Source organism: Macaca mulatta, chromosome 9 (assembly GCF_049350105.2).
Source record: "Macaca mulatta isolate MMU2019108-1 chromosome 9, T2T-MMU8v2.0, whole genome shotgun sequence".
NCBI classification, from domain to species: Eukaryota; Metazoa; Chordata; class Mammalia; order Primates; family Cercopithecidae; genus Macaca; species Macaca mulatta.
In genome coordinates this window covers 84210148-84219194 of record NC_133414.1, presented here as the reverse complement: position 1 = coordinate 84219194, position 9047 = coordinate 84210148, and positions in this window count along the sequence as shown.

Below are 9047 nucleotides of genomic sequence, written 5' to 3'. Positions count from 1 at the left end.
AATTTACAAGATTTATGATGGGTTTATCAGGATGTAACCCCATTGTATGTAAAGGAAAATTTGTACTGAGAATCACAATACTTTCAGAAGTCTTACCTTCAGGAGTCTAAATAGATTATTACTGAGATGAAAAAAAAATATCCCTTCCTGTTTCCAGCAGAGGGAAGGGAAAAGTAGCCATTTTGAAATGCACTCAGAGCTTTCTGTCCTCCTTAACAAAAGCCTGTCCTCAAGGGAAGCTCTTCTGTCACACCTTAATTGACTTTATTTTTACTAGAACAAGGTCATTTAATTCATAAATGGAACTGAAACAAATACACATCCAATGAAATTTTTTAAAAAAGGAATCTAGATAGTTTTTACAAAAAATAACAAGATATAGACTTAAATGTAAAATGAAAAACCATAAAAATCTAGAAGATAGCATAGGAGAAAATCTGTGTTGGGTGTAGAGTCTTAAACTTAAGACCAAAGCAACATGGAATTAAAAAAAAAAAAAAAAAAAAAAAAGGCATAGCTCAAAGATAGTGCAGGTTTGGTTCCACACTGCCACAATAAAGTAAACATTACAATAAAGTGAGCCATACAAGCTTTTCGCTTTCCCAGTGCATATTAAAGTTATGTTAACACTATGCTGTAACCTATTAAGTATGTAACAGCCTTATGTTTTAAAAAGTACAAACCTTCATTAGAAAATAATTTGTTGCCAAAAATAATTGCTGATAATTACCTGAGCCTTCAGCAAATCATAATCTTTTTGCTGGTGAAGGATCATGCCTCCATGTTGATGCCTGCTGACTGATCAGGGTAGAGGTTGCTGAAGGCTGGGTGGTTGTGAAAATTTCTTAACATAAGCCAGCAGTGGAGTTTGGCATATCACTTGACTCTTCCTTTAACAAAAGATTTACCTGTAGCATGCAATGCTGTTTGGTAGTGTTTTACCCGTAGTGTAGCTGCTCAACAGGTTCACCTTGCCTGCTGCCTAGACAGAGTCAATTTATCAAAGCAGGAGAATTGCAACAAAGAGAAAATAATTCATGCAGAGCCAGCTGTAAGGAAAAGTAGAGTTTTATTATTACTCAAATCAGCCTCCCTGAAAATTCTGGAATTAGAGTCTTTAAAGATAATTTCGTGGGTAGGAGGCCAGTGAATCTGAAGTGCTGATTGGTTGGGTTGAAGATGAAATCACAGGGAGTCAAAACTGTCCTCTTGTGCTGAGTCAGTTTCTCTATGGGGGCCAAAACTCCAGATGAACAAGTATATCGATCTGAGTAGTGCCAGCTGATCCATCAAGTGCAGAGTCTGCAAAATATCTTAAACACTCATCTTAGGTTTTACAATAGTGATGTTATCTGTAGGAGCAATTTCAGGAGGGTCAGAATCTTGTGGTCTCCAGCTGCATGACTCCTAAACCATAATTTCTAATCTTGTGGCTAATTTGATAGTCCTGCAAAGCCAGTCCAGTCCCCAGGGCAGGAAGTGGGTCTGTTTTGGAACAGGGCTGTTACTCCCCAGGGCAGGAAGTGGGTTTGTTTTGGAACAGGGCTGTTACCAACTTTGTTTCAAAGCTAAACTATAAACTAAGTTCCTCTCGAAGTTAGTTTGGCCTACACCCATGAATGAATAAGGATGGCTTGACAGTTGGAAGCAAGATGGATTCAATCAGGTCAGATCCCTTTCACTGTAAATAACTTTCTCAGTTATGATTTTGCAATGGCAGTTTCAATAATAGAACTTGCTATACTAGAGTCAATCTTTTCAAGCCCTACCACTGCTTTATCAACTAGGCTTAGAAAATATTCTAAATTCTTTGTTGTCATTTCAGCAATGTTCACAGTATCTTAACCAGGTATAGATCCCATTTCAGAAACAACTTGCTTTGCTAATCCTTAAGAAGCAACTGTTCGTGCATTCAACATTGATCATGAGATTGTAGCAATTCAGTCATATCTTCAGGCTCCATCTACAATTCTGCAGTTACTTTCTTCACTGAAGTCTTGAACTCCTGAAAATTACCCATGAGGTTTTAAATCAACTTCTTCTAAACTGCTGTCAAAGTTAATATTTTGACCTTCTCCCATGAATCACAAGTGTTCTTAATGGTGTTTAGAGTGGTGAATCCCTTTCAAAAGATTTTCAATTTATTTTGCCCGAATCCATCAGAGGAATCACTATCTATAGCAGCTATAGTCTATAAACCAAAAATGAAATTCTAAGCACCCCCCAACCACCTCAGTGGACCCCTCCTCTTGGCTAAGGGTATTCTGGAATTTGTCTGAAAATCTAGTTCAGGCTATGATGGAGTAGGAGGTTGGACATACCTCATTATACTCCTCAAGAGTTAATATCAATGCAGAACTTAAGTCTAATCAGAAACATTTTCAATGTATTCTCTCTGAAGCCTGCTACCTGGAGGCTTCATCTGCATAATAAAACCTTGGTCTCCCTAACCTCTTATCAGTTTTTTTTTGTGTGTGTGTGATGGAGTCTTGCTCTGTTGCCCAAGCTGGAGTGCAGTGGCATGATCTCAGCTCACTGCAACCTCCACCTCCCAGGTTCTAGCGATTCTCCTGCCTCTGTCTCCCAAGCAGCTGGGATTACAGGTACCTGCCACCACATCTGGCTAATTTTTGTATTTTTAGTAGAGACGAGGTTTCACCATGTTGGTCAGGCTCATCTCAAACTTCTAACCTCAGGCAATCTGCCTGCCTCAGCCTCCCAAAGTGCTGAGATTACAGGCATGAGCCACCATGCCCAGCCCCAACCCCTTATCTTAACCCTTTTTACCGATAGACATTCCTTTTTACCGATAATAACTCTTTCAACCAATTACCAATCAGAAAATTTTAAAATTTACCTATGACCCAGAAACCTCACACCTTAGCCCTTCCAGGTCCAACCACTGTAGATCTTATATGTATTGATTGATGTAATATGTCTTTCTAAAATGTAGAAAAGAAAGCTGTACCCATGGGCACATGTCATCAGGATGCACTAAGGCTGTGTCACAGGTGCATCCTTAACCTTGGCAAAGTAAGCTTTCTAAATTGATTGAGACCTGTCTCAGATGTTTTGGGTTCACAAGCCCTACAAAAGGTATTTATTAAATACAAATACTTGAAAGTCTAAATGACTCCTTGATCCATGGGCTGCAGAATAGATGTTGTATTAGGAGGCATAAAAACAAAAAAAAACAACATTAATCCTCTTGTTTATCTCCATTAGGCCTCTTGCATGACCAGGTGTATTGTCAATGAGCAGTAATATTTTGAAAGGATTTTTTTTTAGTAGTAACTCTCAAAAGTGGGCTTAAAATCTTTAGTAAACCATACTGTCAACAGATGTGTTGTGACCTAGGATTTGTTTTTCCATTTATAGAGCACAGGCAGAGTAGACTTGTCATAATTCTTGATGGTCCTAGGATTTCCAGAATGGAAAATTAGCATTGGCTTCAACTTAAGTCCCCAGCTTTTTTAGCCCTTAACAGGAGAGTCAGCCTATCTGTTGAAGCTTTGAAAACAGGCATTGACTTCTCCTCTCTAGCTATGAATGTCCTAGATGGCATCTTCTTCCAATAGAAGGCTATTTCATCTATATTGAAAATCTGTTGTTTAGTTGTTTATCTTAGCTACTCAGGTCTTCTGGATAACTTCCTATAGCTTCTACATCAGTACTTGCTCCTTTACATTGTGCTTTTATGTTATGTACATGACCACTTTCCTTGAAACTTATGAACCAACCTCTGCTAGCTTCAAACTTTTCTTCTGCAGCTTCCTCACCATTCAGCCTTCATAGAATTGGAGAGAGTTAGGGCCTTGCTCTGGGTTGGGCTTTAGCCTAATAAGGGAATGCTGTGATTGGTTTGATCTTCTATTCAGACTACTAAAATTTTCTCCATATCAGCAGTAAAGCTGTTTCTCTTTCTTATCATTCCTGTGTTCACTGAAGTAGCACTTTTAATTTCCTTCAAGGACTTTTCTTTTGCATTCATAACTTGGCTATTTGGCACACAAGGCCTATCTTTCAGCCTATCTCAGCTTTTCACATGTTTTTCTCACTAAACTTAATCACTTCTAGATTCTGATTTAAAGTGAGAGACGTGTAACTCTCCCTTTAACTTGAACATTTAGAGACCACTGTAGGGTTATTAATTGACAGAATTTTAATATTATTGTGTCTTGGTTAATAGGGAAGTCCAAGCAGGGGGTGAGACAGCCAGTCAGTAAAGCAGTCTGAAGGTACAGAACATTTATTATTCGTTTGCTGTTTTATATAAGTGCAGTTCATGGTACCCCAGAAGAATTACAATAGTAACATTAATAAACACTGATCACACATCACTATAACACATATAGTAACAATGAAAATGTTTGACATATTGTGAAAATTGCCAAAATGTCACACAGAGACACAAAGTGAGCACACACTGTTGAGAAGATAGCACTGATAGATTTGCTCAGTGCAGGGTTGCCACAAACTTTCATTTTCTAAAAAGCTGATATGTGAAGGGCAATAAAGCAAAGCCCAACTAAATGAGGCAGGTCTGTTTTGATAAATTGAACTTCATTAAAATTAAAAACTTCTGCTCTGAAAAGACATTTTTAGGAAAATGTACAGACAAGCTATGTGTTTTGCAAAAATCAAAATATTTGCAAAAACACATATCACAATATATAAAGAACTCTTAAGACCCAACAATAAAAAACAGAACCCAATTCAAAAAGCGAGCCAAAAATCTAAAAAGACACCTCACCGAAGAAAACATACAGAGGCACAAGCAAGCTTATGAAAAAGTTTTCTACGTTATATGTCATTAGGAAATTGCAAATTCCCTAATTTCCACTATTTCATTTAATAACCTCTATGACATACCCATGAAACAGTGCCAGTTGTTTGGTTTGCTTTTTTATGCTGGGGGGTAAGAGACATATAGCCATAGCTCTCAATTAATTGGGCTACTCCCTTCCTTCATGATTTAATTATTCTAGAATGCTTGAAAAGGTTACACTGCAGAACCCTGTCACAGCTCTCCACAGACTAGAATCCTGAATAATAGTATAGTTTATTAACATAGTTAGCTTACAGTGTGTATCTACCATACATGATTCAACAAATCAGTGTCAGCTCTGAGATACACTTAAAATACATTATGCGACCATATATACCTCCTCTAATGACCCAATGAAGTAAATAATGAGACATTATCACAACATAAAAGCAAAACCTTCACAAATAAATGTTTGAAAACACTCAAAAATATTTACCAATACTTATCTTAAAATACAGTTGGAATTTGCATTTCTATGTGAATATTAAATTGAGATAGATAAAATCTGAATTTCAAATTCTTAGAGTCATTCAGGCATTTCCAGTTCTTAATATCTCATTGACAGAGTGAATAGGATTATATTTTCATATATCTGTTATTGAAAGAGCCTGTTGCACAGAAATACAGATTTTTCAGTTTGGGAAAATTACTAAATTTTTTAGTATCTTCCTTTTTTTTTTTTTTTTTTTTTTTTACTATTTCTTCTTTTTCATAAATCCAATATTGAATATATAGAGATATTGGTATTTTACTTGTGGGCACAAGGAAATTGCAAAATAAAAATTCTACTTAGACAATTTTCTATAACAACATCACCTTTCAAATTATAAGAATAAATAAAGCAACATATAATAAGAATTCTTAGCATCTTTTGTTTATATGAAGAAAGCTGCCTATTTTGGACTCCTATATGAATGTGCACATTCACAAGCCTATGTTTGTATATGTGCTGGGTTAGATTAGGATCAGGGAGATTTGGAATGCAAAGGAGACTAGCATTAATATGAACATATGAAATTACTAAAATTTCAGTGATACCACCATCTATTTACACAAAGGCAAATGTATAGTTTTGGTTGGTTTAATATTAATAATACAAAATAAAAATAAATATTGAAATGTCAGTGCTTGAAGTTTAAATTACTAAGGTCTTTTGGAGAGAGTTTAGTAGTGTTTTAAAATACACACACACCACACACACAAATACACACATATACACACCTAAATTGTGTTAGAAAATATTGTATATTAAAATGTAAATAGTGGACACTCTTCTATTGTAGTATACATACTACAATATGTATGTATACTTCTACATCTAATGTATACATACATGGTATATTCATTTTATACTCAATTTACTAAACTAAGTAGAGTATACAAATTCATTATGTTTTAATTAGTGTATCTTTTATGGTACATAGTTCAGTGAAAGCCACAAAATAAAGAGAAGTTTCAAAGTTCTTTGATTCCAGAAGTAAATAGTTAAAAACCATGGGAATTTACTAAATAGCATTGAGCCATGATAATTCCTGATGAGCAGACACATATAATCAAGAACGACCATTAAAGGTATGGATACCTTTAAAGCTAAACCCTGGGGAATCTATGCCTTCATAACTTACCAATATGCTCCATTGTTAACTGCGATATACTTAAGGACCTATGGCTGGCACTTACCGATACAGAGAAATAGAAAAATAAAACTGAAAGGTTTATGAACTATATACTTTTGCCATGTAAAGAATTAAAGTCTATTTCATAGTTTAAACAGCCATTAACTAATTCTAGTGTTACTCTGATTAAATTCAGCAAATAATACTTAAGCAGACCATGGTAATCTCTGTGAAGAGATGAAAACTAGTGACTCTTGCCTTTGAGAAGTTTTCACTGTAAAGAAGGATGAGTTATTCTTCATGCTTTCTTTGGCTATAATGGCAAAATCATACTACTTACCAGCCATGAATGAATCTAGTATGGTATATGTAGTTATATACATGTTTAGAGGTATATTTTGTATGGCTTAGTATTATTTTTGAAAGAGAAAAATATGACATTATAGGTAGGTTAATAAAGCAGATAGAATGACAATAAAGCAATATTTTACGAATTTTGGAGAAATAAATAAGAAAAAGAATGAATGACATAAAGTTTCTAGTTTACTGTCTTCATGAAGAGATTAAATATCTGTAGGAAGTGTCTTGAACACAATTGATAAGTAATGTACTCCAAGAATACAATGAGAATGTACAAAAATAATCTGTAAAGCATTAAGACCGGTTGAGCAAGATTGTCATTTGAGTCCTGTGGAAAGAAACTCAGACTGATATTTTTTTTTTCTAAATGCTTTTCAGAATGACAATGGAAAAAGCAATAAAAACTCCATACCTTGCTCAATGTTGCATTATGCAGATAGAACAGGATACTCTCAATCTTCTTGAATTTATGCACAAAACAGTTTATCTTTACGTAGAAAACAATGACTTGTCTGCAATTTTCCTTGCTTGATATTCTAAAACATGAATATTCTTTATTAATTAAAAAGGTGTGCATGGTTGCAAATGAGTTCTCTATAAAATATCTCTTGCTAACCAGTAACCAAGAAAACAGAATGCTTCATATGATTTTGAACATGAACGTATCTCAGCAATCCTATTACAAAATCCACTTATGCTTGTCTCTGCCTTTCTGTTCCTTTTGAATGTTTTTAACATCCTTTTTCATCTCCACCTCAGGCAGTCAGGGCTCCTTTTCATTTCGCCTTCCTCAAAAACTTCTATGCTTGAACCTCACAAATCCTGGCATTTCAAAAACTAAAAGGTATTTCCCAATTAATTCATTAACAGAACATGTTGAATATACAACTACTTTTGCTTACTCTGAACAGAATGGAGGAGTTAATACATTTCTTCCATCTGAAAAGAAATTGTAAAGATCTAAACTCTTTCTTTGAATATCTACTTGCTCTCAAATAATTTGGTCAGTTGTCTTACTTTAACTTGAAAACTATATTCTTAAAAAACATACATACACAATTCCAAAAAAATGTTTTAGTCTCAGTTAGAAAAGTCATATGTAAATAGAGATAAAACTAATTATTCATGTCTTCTCTTTCTAAAAAATGTTTATGTATATATAACTTCACCTGTTCTAAAAATAATTAGGCAAAGCGATCATGTTAGAAGACACTTCGCTCTGATAAACTGTTGAGATGTTAAAATCAGGAGAAATTGGTAGAATTACAGAAACTACAGTTTGGAAGTGACCTTAGAGGGCATCTCATTTAACTGGCTGCCTCATGGATTGATGCCTTCAGAGAGGTTTAGGAGTAGTGACTGTGCGGTTTCTGCTTGAATACCTCCAGAGAAAGAACACTCACTCTTACAACCATACAACCAGGTTTCAGTTTCTGGAGAGCACAGTTAGAAATCTCTTTCTATTCTTCAGATCAGGGTCTACTTTATAACTCAAACAATAGAACTCCCATATATTTTTGTAAATAGCTTTACATTTCATAGCTTAAAGTTGAAATAAAAATGTGCATCCGTGGCCCTAACTAGGAGAAAGTAATATTCAAAACCAAGAGTGGCATCTGACATTGTCCACTTTGAGACTGAGTTTTGTTTTTGTATTTTTAAATCAGGCAAGATGGTAATCTGTTAGCCTAAGAATATCTATACTTATGTGTTCAAACTGTGGAATAATTATTTCTTACAATGACTGTCTAGCAGACTAGAACAACTAGGGGGCACTGTGGAAAGTTAAGAAAAATCGTATTAGTCGAGGAATATGTGGCTATTAGTGTGTGTGTTTGTGTGTGTGTCTATATAAGTGCTTGTAACTGTGTGGATGTGTCTATGCAGATTTTATGTTGTGTGTGTAGATGTGTCTGTGTGCATGATGAGTAAGAAAGGAGAGAAAATAAAGATTTATTGTTAGCTCTGACTTCTTCCTTGCATATCATTTAAACATAACGACAAATAACACTGGAGAGAACACATTTCACTGTTATACCTCATAGTTGAATCATCTGTGTTTTTACTTGAATATTGGACAGGTAGAAATTTATAAACAGCTTTAGATGAATTGTATATTATGTTGACTATTACATAAAATCCAAAGATTTTTCTGGTGTCATGTTGTGTGTGTGTTTGTTGGAATGTGTGGAGTTTTTGTGTGGGGGTGGATAATAATCATTTCTGTTAGGGAGCCATGCAAC